This window comes from Cynara cardunculus, assembly GCF_001531365.2.
Source record: "Cynara cardunculus var. scolymus isolate 2C chromosome LG 2, CcrdV1, whole genome shotgun sequence".
Classification (NCBI taxonomy): Eukaryota; Viridiplantae; Streptophyta; class Magnoliopsida; order Asterales; family Asteraceae; genus Cynara; species Cynara cardunculus.
The window spans coordinates 48,413,662-48,429,129 of record NC_037529.1 but is presented as its reverse complement, the minus strand read 5'-3'; the positions used below and the strand labels follow the sequence as shown (position 1 = coordinate 48,429,129).

Below are 15,468 nucleotides of genomic sequence, written 5' to 3'. Positions count from 1 at the left end.
AATACCCAAATAATTTGGCCAAAAAGGGTGAAGTTATAACAATAATAATATCTTTAACAAATTGTATTTTGATATAAATCTAATGGGCCATAAATTGTTTAAAGGAAAAAAAAATTTAAATGGACTTGGGCCTTTGAGGCCGGCTCATTTATTTTCTTAAATTCTCATATAAATACCTCGATTTCTTTGAAAATTCTCATTATCATCTCCACTTTGCATAAATCTCTCATCTCCCTACTCTCTCTCTCTCTAGAATTCACTCTCCAGCCGATTTCACCTTCTAGCGTCATTAAGAACTTAATCCGCCTTGAGGATTATTCAAGTTTTCATTCAAAAGGTAAGGGACTAGCTTCATTATTCCCGTTCTTCATCAAGATTTTCCCATTTTCTACACTTTTTCTTGATGTTTTATAAAACGTACTTTCTGGAGAATCTAAGGTGGGAGATTATACATCAATGACATGAAAATGTCTTCCAAATGATGGTAATCTATGATCTGCAAATGATTAGAACTCAAGAAAAGTTGGTAAAGTTACTTGCATGTGGGCTTTTGACCATAAAGTTAAGTCCTGAACCGTGAAGTTCTAAATGCAAGATTATCGTGCGAAAAGAACATCACTGACAGAATCTTGCATGCATCTTAAATCGGTTTATTCTGTAAAAACTCATTAAAAATAGGTGAATCTTCTTTTAGAAGCTAGCTGAATGTGTTAGCTTAAAAATAAATTTAAAAGCCTTTGAAAAATGATGAGTTTAGACCCCCAAATGGCCGCCACTCGAAGAGTGTGCAATCTGTTTTGGGGGCTGTGTCACTCAAAAAGGGTAGAGTAATGATGATTACCTTAAACCCATCTTTAGTTCTTGAAATTTGGAAAAAAGTCTGTTTAATTCCCTTTTATGGTGGATATAAAACTTGGACATAAAAAGAATTGTGGAAGGTTCCTTTTTGGCAATGATTTATGAAGACAAAAATGTCAGATTTAGAATTTATATTATGTCTAAGTGGCAGCTTTTTTTTGTGTAGAGGAATTGATTACAAAATATACACATTTCAAGACTATTTTTTTAGAAAAATTAATAAGAATATCAACTTTAATTCATAAAACCCATTGGCATTAAATAAGATATAACTTGACCTTATCTCTATCGAGAACCCATAGGTAATCTAATTTCTGGTCATTGAACAGTTTAGGAAGGTTAGGGCAGGACGTTCAACGCTTGATGTCATCAAATCCTTTGATATTCATCGTCTAACAAGTGAGTTTTTCACGGCCCCACTTTTAATGCTTTTGGTTTATTTAAACTAGCGGAAAAGCATGAAGTTATGCTAACTATACTTTATTTATAATCATTGGACAAAAGAACTGTTTAGCCAATGCTTTGTTTATAACCATTGAACTAAAGAACTGTTTAGTCGATACTTTGCTTAAAAGCATTGGACTAAAGAACTGTTTAGTCAAAACCGTTGGACTAAAGAACTGTTTAGTCAAGTTTTGTTTACTGTTTTGCAATATGAAATTGATGTGCTTGGGAGTATGTTTCCAAATAAAGTCCCCATCCGTAAACGCTACTTGTTAACTCGGGCATGTCCCTGGGCCGTGGTATTGTGGATAGCCGCTATTGTGTTGACAGTCCCACCCAGAAAGGGGTGCATATTACCTATGTTTTTATTGGTCTAATCATGTGGAATATGGACCACTGCTGAATTAGTACTACTACAAACTATGAGACCTAAGTGAGTGTACGGACTACTTATGGTCATTTGTAAAATAATGGGGCACATTGGTCAGGAAAGGCTCAGTAGCGTCTCAAGTTTCTAAACATCGTTATAGATTTACATTTATTATGTGCAAAAGTTACGTATAGTTTTGCAAGAATTGATTTATGCATTGTAACGTTTTGTGCATGTGAAAACCCGTGAACTCACCAACTCTTTGTAGTTGACTTGTTTTATGTTTCATGCTTTTCAGGAAGTAAGTAAAAATGAAGTGTTTGGAGCATGATTATGGCGATACAGATTAAGTCCAGAATTGAAGTTTTTGTAAAGAAGTTTTCTATTCCATCCCGATTATGGATGTTAACTTTGAACTTTTGTAAAATTTGAATGATGTTATTTATTATCTGTTGCTGTGACACGCTTACCTGTTACACCTTGTGTTTCCGCTTTAACGGGGAGTGACACTCATATATTTGTTGTAACTAACACTGTTCTTCCTTACACTGTGAGTTCTACTAATAAAATGACCAGTCTCAGCAAGAGAAGAATCCTATGCTCAAATTATGGAACTAATGATTTTGTTAACAAGAAGATCAACAGAGGATATGGGAACAACTGGTTTGAAAACAGCTGGAATTCATTTAACAGGTACAATAATGACTGGTATGGTTCTTACTGCTTATCTGATTTACCTGTTCTAAGTGCTAAAAAGAAGATATCCAATAGAAATAGATGGTTTGGGTTACAACATACCCCAGCCCGATACTAACAAAATAGGACCCAAATTCATTTGGATACCAAAATCTACTTAATCTGGTTTTGCAGGTGTGTCAATTTTGTGCTGATCAGAATATCATATCAGTGATACACCAATGCAAGGGGAGTTGTGATATGTTCCAAAAAGGCTTCTGAACAACACAGTTGATATGTGTTGAGAATTTAACCAATAAAGCACTCATTTTACGTCTTATTAATTAGAATAATTTCTTTTCATTCCCAGTTTGAGTCATTTTTATTTATTTTTTTATACATTTGTTATTATGAAGCTAAATATTGTGGTTGACTTGTTGGTACTCGTAGAAGATGCTAATGGTGAGTTTTTGTAAAAACAGCAGGATGCTACAACATTGGTGTAGCGTCGATCTGATGAACTATCAAGTACACGCCAACTCGAATGATATGGGAATCAACTCGAGAGAGTGATTTTTAACAAAGAGATTTGTTTATCCATATATTTTGAAAACACCATCGTGTTACTATCCCTGGTCCGGACACCACATAGAGATATGGGTGGAAAGCTATAGTATAGTGCAATGGTGAAGTCCGAGAGGAATGCCTTCAAAATAGATGGTGGAACTTAGTTTCGAAACACTGCTTGCTGTAGCATTCCTACAGCATTGGCTACTGGAATTTGTGTTTGGGTCTCACCTTAAGTCTTACACCCTTGCTTCTTTTATAATTATGTATTCTATTTTAATTCACCTTACAATCAAACAAAAGTCTTCAAAATCGTCATCTGAAATCATCTCTTTCATTGGACTCTTATTTAACTTTGGCTACAATCACCGTGGACGATATTCCGGTACTTGTACCACTTTATTACTTGGAAAGACGACGTTGGGCCCTATTGTATACTTGCTTTGTGGCCCAATTTCATTAAGTCTAAAGGTGTGAGATACAACCGACCAAGTTTTTGGCGCCGCTGCCAAGGATTGGCAAGCTAAAAAGTTTTGGCGCCGCTGCCGGAGATTGCCAAGCTAAAACTTTTTTTTTGAGTAAATTAAAAGATTTGATTTTTCTTGTACCATTGGAAGTGTTTTTAAAAGTGGGGTATGCCATGGTCGCAACACGGAGAATTTTCCAAATTTGATCCCGATATTGAGAGAACGTTTCACCATAGAAGGAGGGCTCAAAGAGCATTTTTATGCTCTACTCCCTTCGAACATGGCGTTACCGCCCCCTAATCATTCCGGAAATACCGCATTTGGAAAACCAACCGCCGAGTTTTGAACCAATTCCACCATTCCCGAACTTTCAACAAGGACACCCACATAATGGTAATGATAATAATTTGGACACAGAATCGGAACCTAATGAGCAACAAAGAGCACAAACTCCGAACATCATTAATTTGGTAAATTCAAAAAATGGGAGGATCATGGATTATGCTATTCTGGATTTTGAGCAATTACATTCCGGGATAGTTAGACCACATATGACCGCTCTCCATTTCGAACTAAAAACGATAATGTTTCACATGTTGCAAACGAATGGCCATTTTGCCGGATTACCTTCGGAGGACCCACATTCGCACTTAAAATCTTTTATGGAAATCACGGATGCTTTCTTGATCCCGGGAGTGTCAAAGACGCTCTAAAACTCACTTTATTTCCATTTTTCTTAAGGGATCGAGAAAAAGCATGGTTTAACTCTTTAACTTCGGGTTCTGTGCCGTCATGGAGTAACATGGTGGAAATTTTTTTGCGAAAATATTTCCCACCAACAAGGAACGCCAAGTCCAGGAACGAAATATGTCTTTTTAAACAAATGGATGATGAGGCTGTTCCTGACGCGTGGGAAAGGTTCAAAGAGTTGTTGAAAAAATGCTCACACCATGGCATTCTGTACTGTATTCAACTCGTGACGTTTTACAATGGGTTAAATCCCATGGCAAAACAAATGCTCGATGCGACTGCGGGCGGAGCCTTCACAGCCATGACCTATAATGAAGGATATGACATCCTGGAAAAGATTTCGGCAAACAATGGGCATTGGGCCGACCCACGTGCTCAGTCACAGAAAAAGACTGCGGGGATACGTGAGGTAGATGCATATACTGCATTAACAGCTCAGCTTACCTCCATGACCAACATGTTGAAAATTTTAACTTCCGCTCAGGGAGGACAGCAAGCTGCTAATACACCTGTTCCAATAGTCCTATATGTGCAATGTGTGTGCTGCGGCAGGGAACACTCGTATGAACACTGTCCTCACAATTCTGAATCAGTAAACTATGTTCATAACTGAGCTAATCCATATTCCAACACATATAGTGCTAGTTAGAGGCAACATCCAAACTTTTCTTGGAACAGTCCCAGTTTAAACCCACCAGTCCATAAACAAGAAGGGACTTCTAATTTCCAACCACAACATCATGGAAACAGTTCTAACTCTCAGACTCACCAACAAAGTTTTCAGAATTCACAACCACCTTTTCAGACCAAACATCCTCCATAGACAAAATCATCTTCTTTGGAATCAATGATTAAAGGACTTTTTGCACATGCACAAGCCCAAAATCAAGCTTTGATTAATTAACAAAGTCCAGCCATCATAAATTTAGAGACTCAAGTCAGTCAACTTGCACTCAACCAGAACAATCGAGCCCTTGGTACCTTGCCTAGTAATACAGAAGTCCCTAGAGACCTAGGTAAGGAACATGTGAAAGTAGTAACCCTTAGGATTGGGAAGGAATTGAAAGAAAAAGTACAAAATGATAGTACACCCAGTTTGACAGAAAGTTTGACAGAAATTGATGCTACAACATTGGTTCCTGCCAAAGAAAGACTGGTCCTACCCTTAGAGAAGCAGGCATCGGAGACCACCACTTCTGTCCCCCCTAGATCAGACTACCCATTACTCTTTCCTGAGGATGCTTTAAAAAAGTTAAAAGAGATTGAGGTTTTAGAGACCCCTAAGCTTGATGCTAAAATTTCATCTGAACCTCCAAAGGGCACCACAAAGACCCAAGGCATTTAAGACCCATCTTGCTCAACTCATCCAAACAAGAATGTGATAAAACCAGTCCCTCTTTATGTTCCTTACCCCCAAAGGTTGAGGAATCAGAAAGAGGAACTGCATTTTAAGAAATTCTTGGATGTGTTTAAAGAATTGCACATGAACATCCCACTTGTTGAGGCAATTGAGCAAATGCCTAGTTATGCCAAGTTTCTGAAGGACATCCTAAGTAAGAAGAAGAAGTTGACTGAATATGAGACTGTAGCCCTTACCGAAGGATGCAGTGCACTTTTGACCAATAGCATACCCCCTAAGCTAAAAGATCTAGGGAGTTTAACCATTCCTTGTTCAATAGGAGGGAAGGAGATAGGGAAAGCCCTATGTGACTTAGGAGCTAGTATCAACCTCATGCCTTTATTAGTTTTCAATACCTTAGGCATAGGTGAGGCTAGACCGACCACGGTTACACTTCAATTGGCCAACAAGTCCACAGCATACCTTAAGGGAAAGATTGAGGATATGTTGGTGCAAGTTGACAAGTTCATATTTCCTGCAGACTTTATCATTCTAGACTTTGAGGCAGGTAACGACATTCCTATTATTTTAGGAAGACCATTTCTGGCCACCGAAAGAACTTTGATAGATGTCCAAAATGGAGAGTTGACTATGAGACTCCAAGACCAAAAAGTCACCTTTAATGTCTTCAACTCTCTAAAGTACCCTGATTACTTGGAAGAGTGTTCTAGAATATCTAAGATAGAGGAGATGTGTTTTGAAGAATGAATTCAGAAAAACCTTAAGTTAGAAGAAGAGTATGATGAGGAAATAGAAGAAGAGGTTGAGGAAATAGAGGAAATAGGAACTGATGTTGTCTCAGTGGATGCTGCAACATTTGAGCTGCTGGAAAATAATGAGCAAAAAGACTTCACCCCGTCCATTGTGTCACCACCTGATTGGAGTTAAAGCAACTCCCATCCCATCTAAAATATGATTTTCTAGGAGAAGAAGGTGAATTGTCTATCATCATTTCATCTACCCTAGAATTGCATCAAGAAAAGAAACTTGTGGATATGTTGAAATTACACAAAAATGCCTTATGATGGACCATTGTTGACCTTAAAAGGGATTAGTCCCTCTATTTGTCAACATAAGATCATCTTAGAGGATAAGAATTTCACTTCCATGGAACCTCAAAGAAGGTTGAATCCTGTCATGAAAGAGGTAGTCAAGAAAGAAATTTTGAAATGGTTAGATGCCGGAATTATCATCCCAATAGCCAGTAATTCTTGGGTTAGTCCAGTCCAGTGTTTTCCAAAAAAAGGAGGGTTCACGGTCATCACAAATGACAAAAATGAACTTATCCCCACTAGAGTTGTATCCGGTTGGAGAATATGCATGGACTATAGAAGGTTAAACAAAGCTACTCAAAAATACCATTTTCCACTACCTTTCATTGACCAAATGTTAGACAGATTAGCCGTCAAAGAGTACTACTATTTCTTGGATGGTTATTCAGGGTACAATAAAATAGCCATTTCTCCCGAAGACCAAGAGAAAACCACCTTTACTTGTCCTTATGGCACCTTTGCTTTCAGAAGAATGCCATTTGGATTGTGTAATGCTCCTGCCACCTTTCAAAGGTGTATGATGTCCATATTTTTGGATATGCTTGAAAAATCCATTAAAATATTTATGGATGATTTTTTCTATATATGGCTCATCTTTTGATAACTGTTTAGAAAATTTGAAAAAGAGCTTGGAAAGGTGTGAGGAAACTGATTTGGTCCTCAATTGGAAGAAATGTTATTTCATGGTCAAGGAGGGAATTGTTCTTGGCCACTGGATTTCTAAAAGAGGGTTAAGGTAGATAAAGAAAAATTCAAAGTTATTGAAAAACTACCCGAACCTACCACTGTTAAAGGAATTAGAAGCTTTTTGGGTCATGCCGGATTTTACAGAAGGTTCATCAAAGATTTTTCAAAAATTTCAAAACCCCTCTGTTTACTCCTACAACATGACCAAAAATTCAACTTTAATGATGAGTGTAGAAATGCATTTAAAACTTTGAAGAAAGCTTTAGTTACCGCACCAGTGGTAGTTGCCCCTGATTGGAACAAACCTTTCGAGATCATGTGTGACGCGAGTGATTGGGCGGTAGGTGTTGTGTTAGGACAAAGGAAGGAAAAGGTGTTTCATTCAATTTATTACGCAAGTAAAATTTTGAATGAGGCACAAATTAATTACACCACAACAGAGAAGGAATTATTGGCCATAGTTTTTGYTTTTGARAGRTTTAGGTCYTACTTGATGGGAACAAAGGTAATTGTGCATACCGATCACGCGGCCATCAAGTACTTGATCTCAAAGAAAGATGCAAAACCAAGGTTAATAAGATGGGTGCTTTTATTGCAAGAATTTGACTTAGAGATACTTGATAGAAAGGGAGTAGAGAATCAAGTAGAAGACCATTTGTCTAGGTTGGAAGAACCTGAGATAGGAGGAACGGACATTAGTGATACTTTTCCGGATGAAAGAGTCCTTATGATTGACCAACCAAAAACACCATGGTTTACAGATTTAGCAAATTTATTGGCCTATGGAATAAAACCCTCTGATTACACATGTCACATGTTGAAAAAATTCTTTCATGATGCTAAATCTTATTTGTGGGATGACCCATTTTTGTTTAGACTTGGTGTAGATTAGATTTTAAGAAGATGCGTGCCCGAATCTGAAATGGCAGCAATTCTGCAGCATTGCCATCATGCACCATACAGAGGCCATTTTGGAGGCCAAAGAACTGCAACCAAGGTTCTACAGTCCGGTTTTTATTGGCCAACCATTTTTAAAGATTCCCACAATTTTGCACAAAGGTGCAACGAATGTCAAAGGAGTGGCTCCATTTCCAAAAGAAATGAAATGCCATTAAATGGGATACTTGAAGTTGAATTATTTGATGTATGGGGAATAGACTTTATGGGTCCTTTCCCTCCATCAAATAATTGCCAGTACATACTTGTGGTTGTTGACTACGTATCCAAATGGGTGGAAGCTATGGCATGTGTGTCAAATGACGCAAAAACTGTGGTTAAATTCCTCCAAAAACAAATTTTCACACGGTTCGGTACCCCAAGGGAACTAATTAGTGACGAGGGTACCCACTTTGTGAACAATTTGTTAAAAGAAGTTCTTGAAAAAATACAATGTTAACCACAGAATTACCACGGCTTATCACCCACAAACTAATGGTGGCAGAGCTCTCTAATAGAGAAATTAAAAGCATTTTGGAAAAAGTTGTCAAACCCAATAGAAAGGACTAGGCATTCAAATTAGACGATGCTTTATGGGCATACATAACCACTTTCAAAACCCCAATTGGTATGTCTCCATATAAGCTAGTATATGGAATAGTCTGCCATCTGCCTTTAGAATTTGAGCACAAAGCATATTGGGCTATCAAAGAGCTCAATATGTCTTTGGATGAAGCTGGAAAGAAAAGAAACTTACAACTTTGTGAAATGGAGGAACAAAGACAAATGTCTTATGAAAATGCCAAGCTTTATAAAGAAAAGACAAAGAAGTGGCATGATAACAAAATCCAACATAGAGAGTTGAAAGAAGGACAAAAAGTCCTCTTATTTACTCAAGGTTGAAACTATTCCCGGGAAAGCTCAAGTCTAGATGGTCTGGACCTTTTGTCATTCACAAAGTTTACTCTTATGGAGCGGTTGACCTGATTAACCCGGAGGACAACACGGTGTTTAAAGTGAATGGGCAATGAGTTAAGGTATTTCATAATACTATAGCATTCCCAGAGCATTGCTCTGAGAATTGGGCCATACCTTAGGAAATGAAGGTGTATTTGGACTTTTCAAAGTCCAGGGATGTTTGTACATATATTTCCTTTTTATATCTTTGTATTAGAACAATTATGTTTTATTAGTTTGTTCTTGCGCAGGTTATTTTCAATGGGATTTGATAAGAGAACTGAATGCTCTGCCAATGTTGTAGCATTCATATGTTCACATGTGAAGATTAACAACATTTTTTTAAGGAAGTCAGTGAAGGTACAAGTGACTTCAGCACTGCATCACAACATATTTGTCAGCCTCTTTCTCAGAAATTGTCTCCCATACATCTTAAACCCACTCCATCACATTTAATTTATAAACCTCTTGATAACTACCTTTGACACTTCCTTAACCGTCAAATGCATGTTGATTAGAAAGAAGACTTAATGGAGAGATGACCTTTCATCTTCCCCATAACCACCCTTACCTATCTCCATCGCCGGTTCTCATCGTCGACTTTCTACTTCAAACTTCACCACTCCAATTTTTTAAGACTTACCATCCAAAGCCACCCTCATTAAAATCACTCTCTCTACTGTCACCTTCCACATCCTCTCCACTCTCTTCTCCTCACTGTGTGATAATGGCCCGAATGAAAAGGGCGGTTGTTCGTGACCCACCTCACCCGGTATCGCGAAGCAATCGCCGGCGAGCTTCCTCCTCCGTTTCACGACGAACAGAGGAACCTGAATGGGTGGACCTTGTCGCCAATACCCCGTCGTCATCTCCTCCCTAGTCACCGTCGCTTCCTAGACCTCGGATAATCATGCCCTTGATCGCCAAGTCCCCTACGCACGCTAGACGAACGGCGAGGTGACCGTCGTCTCCTCTGCCGACTATCGCCGACCGTCCGCCATCACCTCCACCATCTTTCGACATCATTCCTCTATCTCCACCACCTACGGCGGTCAAAACCGCCATTCCACCACCGTCATCACCGCTGACGATTGCTAGCCCTAAATCGGGTGTTGAGGTAAGTCAAAATTCGAGCCCTAACTTACCTATCAAGGGATTGACTACATCCGATTCGTCTGATGAAGAAAGCTTTGTACAATCTCACTCACCATCCACTGTTTTAAATTCATCAAGAATGTATTTTTTGACTTGGTATGATCACCCTTGCACACAAATGCCTGAGCCTAATGTTTTGGCTGATTCTATCCCTGACATTGTTGGGGATGAACCTGTTGAGCATGAACACAGTGAACCTCATGTTAGGGAAGAATCTTTTGACTCCCCACACATTGAGGTTGATTTAAAGGCCGATATAAGAAATTTGACACCAATTCCTACTAGAAAAAGAAAGGGATTGGGAAGAGTTTTTACTACCAGATCACATGTTATGGATAAACAGCCTCTTAGAAAGAGAACCAGACGCACACCACCTTCTGTCCAGTGGCTGTGTGCCTAGAAAGTCATCCTGAAAGGCTACGGCAAGGCACGATGAAACAGCCAGTCCGTCTCGGGTAAGAGCTACACACAAGATGTTAAAAGCTAAACCCATTCCTAGGCCACAACAACCTTTTGATGGGTTTAGTTCTGAAGAAGCATAGTTGATGTTTGCAAAGGTCAAAAATAAGAAGGTGTTGCCAGATCAGGGGTTCGATAGAAGAAGCATTGAAGAGTTTAGTTTTATCTCGGACGTGATCAACATGCAAGGCTGGCATGTACTGTGCGAGGTAAAAAACTCTTTCAACTTGTCTTTGATTAGGGACTTTTACGCGGAAGCTTGTGTGTATAGCACTACAACGATCAAGGTCCGGGGTGTTTGGGTGAGTATCCCGGCCAAGGCTATTAACAAGCTTTTAGGCCTTTCACCCCCGGCCGAGACTGATTTTGAGATTTTGTCCCAATCGGCTTCGCAAGCCAAGCTAGATGAAATTTGTAGGGAACTTGGGATGCCCGGGGCAGGTTGGGATGTCCATAGCAACTACATAACTACATGTTAAGGACTTATAGGGCTTTCAGCTTAACACCCGATGCTAATGTGTGGGTAAACTTTATTAGACATTCTCTCAATCCGACTACTCACGACAATTCTATTTCGGTTGAGAGAATCATTTTATTATATTGTGTGGTCATGGGTAAGACACTTAATATGGGGGAAATTATAGAGAAAGCTATCCTTTATTGTTCAAGAAGGAGACAAGGGAAACTGTTTTTCCTGGGCTTAATTAACAAGTTGCTTATACAAGCGAGTGTTCCCCAATACACGGATGACTTAGTGATTAAAGAGTGTGAGGAGAAGTGGACCATTGATATGAAGGCTGTTTCAAGACTAAAAGAGAGAGGTCAGAGAGGTAGGGAGCTACCAGGTATGACCAGGACTGTAGAAGAATTGATGGCACAAAGTTGACTGACAGGTTGAAGGCAAGTGAAAGGAAGATGAAGAAGAGGTTTGCAAGGCTGAAAGAAGATTTAGAGAATGGGGTAGCAGACAAGATCAAGAGGCTGCAGAAAAAGTTGAATCGGTACAAGACAGAGAACGGGAGATTGAAGGCTGAGATCACAGCCGCGACTGTCCGGAGTGCACAACCTACTCCTTCGAAGTAGGACAGATTCTACCACCTTACTTTAGCTTCATATTTTACTTTTTGAGTCGGGAATAGTTTTTTATAGTTTTTAGTCTTAAATTTTTATGCATGATCACTTGAATTGAGGAATGTTGCACATCAGATCATAGCCCAAATCATTTTAGTGATTGCTTGGCATTCAGTCAAGGCACTTTGTTTTTGCTAGAACTAGCAAAACCCTTTTTGGGAAAACTTGATCACACAATCACCATTACGAAATGAGATAGGCCTTCTTTTCTATATTCATATTAGCCACTTGCACCCTTTAAACACCGTTTACCCCATAAATCTCCAATGGGGACATTGTCAAATTCAAGTTTGGGGTAGGAGTTTACATAAGGACAAAAAGTCAATACAAAAGAGCAAAGCTCTAAATTAATTCCTTATCACAAAAAGGGTTTAGAAAACACAACAAAAGTCCCATAGGGGCTATGTGTTTGGAAAAATGTTATGAAAAGGCACAACAAAAGTCCCATAGGGACTATGTGCACACTCCAAGCAAAAGAGGCCAAAGTGCCCAAAAATTGAAAAATTTATATATGGAGTATTAGAGGAAAAAGGCTATGAAAGAAAAGAAACGCCAAAGAGAGTAAACCCCATAAGCCCTATTGATCCTAATTGTGTGATTGTGTTTGAACTTAATGAAGAAAAGGGAATGCTAGCCTATGGTTCACACAAAAACTTGGTTTTGAATGACTCATCTTGGATTTATGAAAGGCTATGAACATCATGTTGCTATAACTCTCTTTGGGTAGGCACTTAATGCCTTGATCATGCATTTTTGTTTATATTAGTCTTTATATTTGTCTTTTGGTTGCTTGGGGACAAGCAACGGTTTAAGTTTGGGGGTGTGATATGTGTTGAGAATTTAACACATAAAGTACTCGTTTTACGTCTTATTAGTTAGAATAATTTATTTTCATTCCCACTTTGAGTCATTTTTATTAATTTCTTTATATATTTGTTATTATGAAACTAAATATTGTGGTTGGTTTGTTGGTACTCATAGAAGATGCTAATGGTGAGTATTTGTAAAAACAGCAGGATGCTACAGCATTGGTGCAGCGTCAATCTGATGAATGTGCAGCTTTTTGGTTAAGACGCTGCCTTTTGGAAGACAGCTGTAAAAGCTGAGTTTTTGGTTAAAAATCCATAGTTAAGACTTTGGTTAGGCTAATGTACTTTTAGTTACTCTTTTGTTACTTTGTAACTTAACTTTGGATGCTTAGCCACCAAGTATTTTAATTTTTGTCTTTTAGTGCCTCCTTTGGGTATAAAAGGAGGCTTAGGGTTCCATTTTCATCATCCATTTTATCCATCTTAACATTGTCTAGTGTTAAAATCAACCTTCTCCAAGGGTGATTTATAGTAATATCTTGAGTTTTTCATCTTTTTCTTCTATAATATTCTCGTCTTTTATTTTCCGCTCTTTATTTTACGTTCCTTTACGATTATTGTCATTTACATTCCATTATTTAATTTTCGCAATTTACATTCTCGTCATTTACATTCCCGTCATTTATTTTCTCATCATTTACTTTACGCAATTTACGTTTATGTCTTTACTTTCCGTCATTTATTTTTCTTGTAATTTACTTTCCGTTATGAGTAGCTAAGCTTTTATAGCTTGGGTGTGAGACGGAAAGGTGAGATTTTCAAGCCAAACGAAAGTAGCTAAGTGTTTTCGTAAACGACGTTCCATTGTTTCATTCGAGTTTTTATAAAACCAAGCACACTTCTTGATGGGTTGATCACTTTGAAAGTGTTAAAGTGCCATGGACTTAGAGATAAGCCATTGAAAGCATGTCAACTTGGATGACATAAGAGGTGGACTTGAGAAAGTTGCCGATAAGGAGACTTGTCATTTATGTTTTTCAAACTTAACTCTCGATGGGTTGGTCACTCTTCGAAAGTGTCAAAGTGTGATAGATTCAGAGATGAACTATCAAGAACACGCCAACTCGAATGATATGGGAATTGACTCGAGAGAGTGATTTTTAACAAAGAGATTTGTTTATCCATATATTTTGAAAACACCATCGTGTCACTATCCCTGGTCCGGACACCACATAGAGATATGGGTGAAAAGCTATAGTATAGTGCAATGGTGAAGTCCGAGAGGAATGCCTTCAAAATAGATGGTGGAACTTCATTTCGAAACACTGCTTGTTGTAGCATTCCTACAACATTGGCTACTGGAATTTGTGTTTGGGTCTCACCTTAAGTCTTACACCCTTGCTTCTTTTATATATTATGTATTTTGTTTTAATTCACCTTACAATCAAACAGAAGTCTTCAAAATCGTCATCTGAAATAATCTCTTTCATTGGACTCCTATTTAACTTTGACTACAATCTCTGTGGACGATATTCCGGTACTTGTACCACTTTATTACTTGGAAAGACGACGTTGGGGCGCCCTATTGTATACTTGTTTTGTGGCCCAATTTCATTAAGTCTAAAGGTGTGAGATACAACCGACCAACAGTTCAGGACCCGTGCTTTACTGAGTGTGGTTTCTAAACACTCAATTTAGAACCCGTGCTTAAAATTTTCCTTTTAATTTTTGAGCTTAACTGAAACATTTCTATAATCTATTTTCTAGGGGGAGTCCCTAGAAGTTTTAAATAAATGTTTTTGGAAAGTGAATAATTTTTTTTTGGGAAACGAGTATATTTTTTGAACAAATATTTCCTGAGATTTTACTTGCGTAATTTCTCGTAGTACATAACTCCAATACCTGTTTCAGCTATTCTTCAAACTGTTATTATCACGTCCCTTATAAAAAAATTATTTTCGTTGATAATACGCTCATTTGTATTCAAATTTGTTTTCTGATATTTTTTTACGTTGATTGATATACATTCAATATTTTTTTAATATCAGAATCTGTAAATTCGTTCTTACAGATCTTCATTCATTTCTCTCGCATATCGAATAATCTGATTGTTGTCGCATCATACTTTTGTTGATTGTGCTTAAAAACCTAATTTCTTGATCAAATTTAATATGATCATTGTGCTTTATTTACAATAACATTTTGATAAACCATTGTGATCAACTGAGTGCTTATCAGAAATTGTAAAACCTATTTTTTTAAATATATAAATAATATTATATGAGCCTTCAAATATTTTTTTTAAATTTATTTGAAGTGTTAAAATATTTACGTAATAAACTAAAGGAAATAATTATAGAAATCTTAAATAAATAAATAATGAAAAGAAAGACAGAAAGAAAAATAAAGTAAAATTGTTTTCTTTTAACTATTGGACCAAAAATGTAAGATATTACGTCAGGAGGGGTCTGATGGTAAATGTCAGAAACTTGAGGGGGCCGAATCTCATCTTTTTCAAAGATGAGGGACCTGTTTTGACAATAGTACATATATGTTTAAAGAAAACGAACCATCAGCCTAAAACTCGCGATTTGTCCGATTTCTTCAACTAATAAGCCAAAACTCTTGGCATATAAATTGTAGAGCTCTGGCTTAGGAACGTTTTGGTTCAAATAGCTCGAAAAATCGTTGAGTTTTGAGAGAGAAATCTCAGTTTGAAATTCGGAATCAAAAATCTCGGTTTTTCACCGAT

The 15,468-nt window shown here is 37.8% G+C and overlaps 1 non-coding gene across 1 annotated transcript; it reads right to left on the bottom strand.

Moving 5' to 3' along the window:
- Nucleotides 1-4,231: 4,231 nt before the first annotated feature.
- LOC112508372 lies at nucleotides 4,232-4,338 on the bottom strand. The gene has a single exon (XR_003068745.1). It is a non-coding gene; the product is annotated as a small nucleolar RNA R71 (small nucleolar RNA).
- Between the last annotated feature and the right edge of the window lie 11,130 nt (nucleotides 4,339-15,468).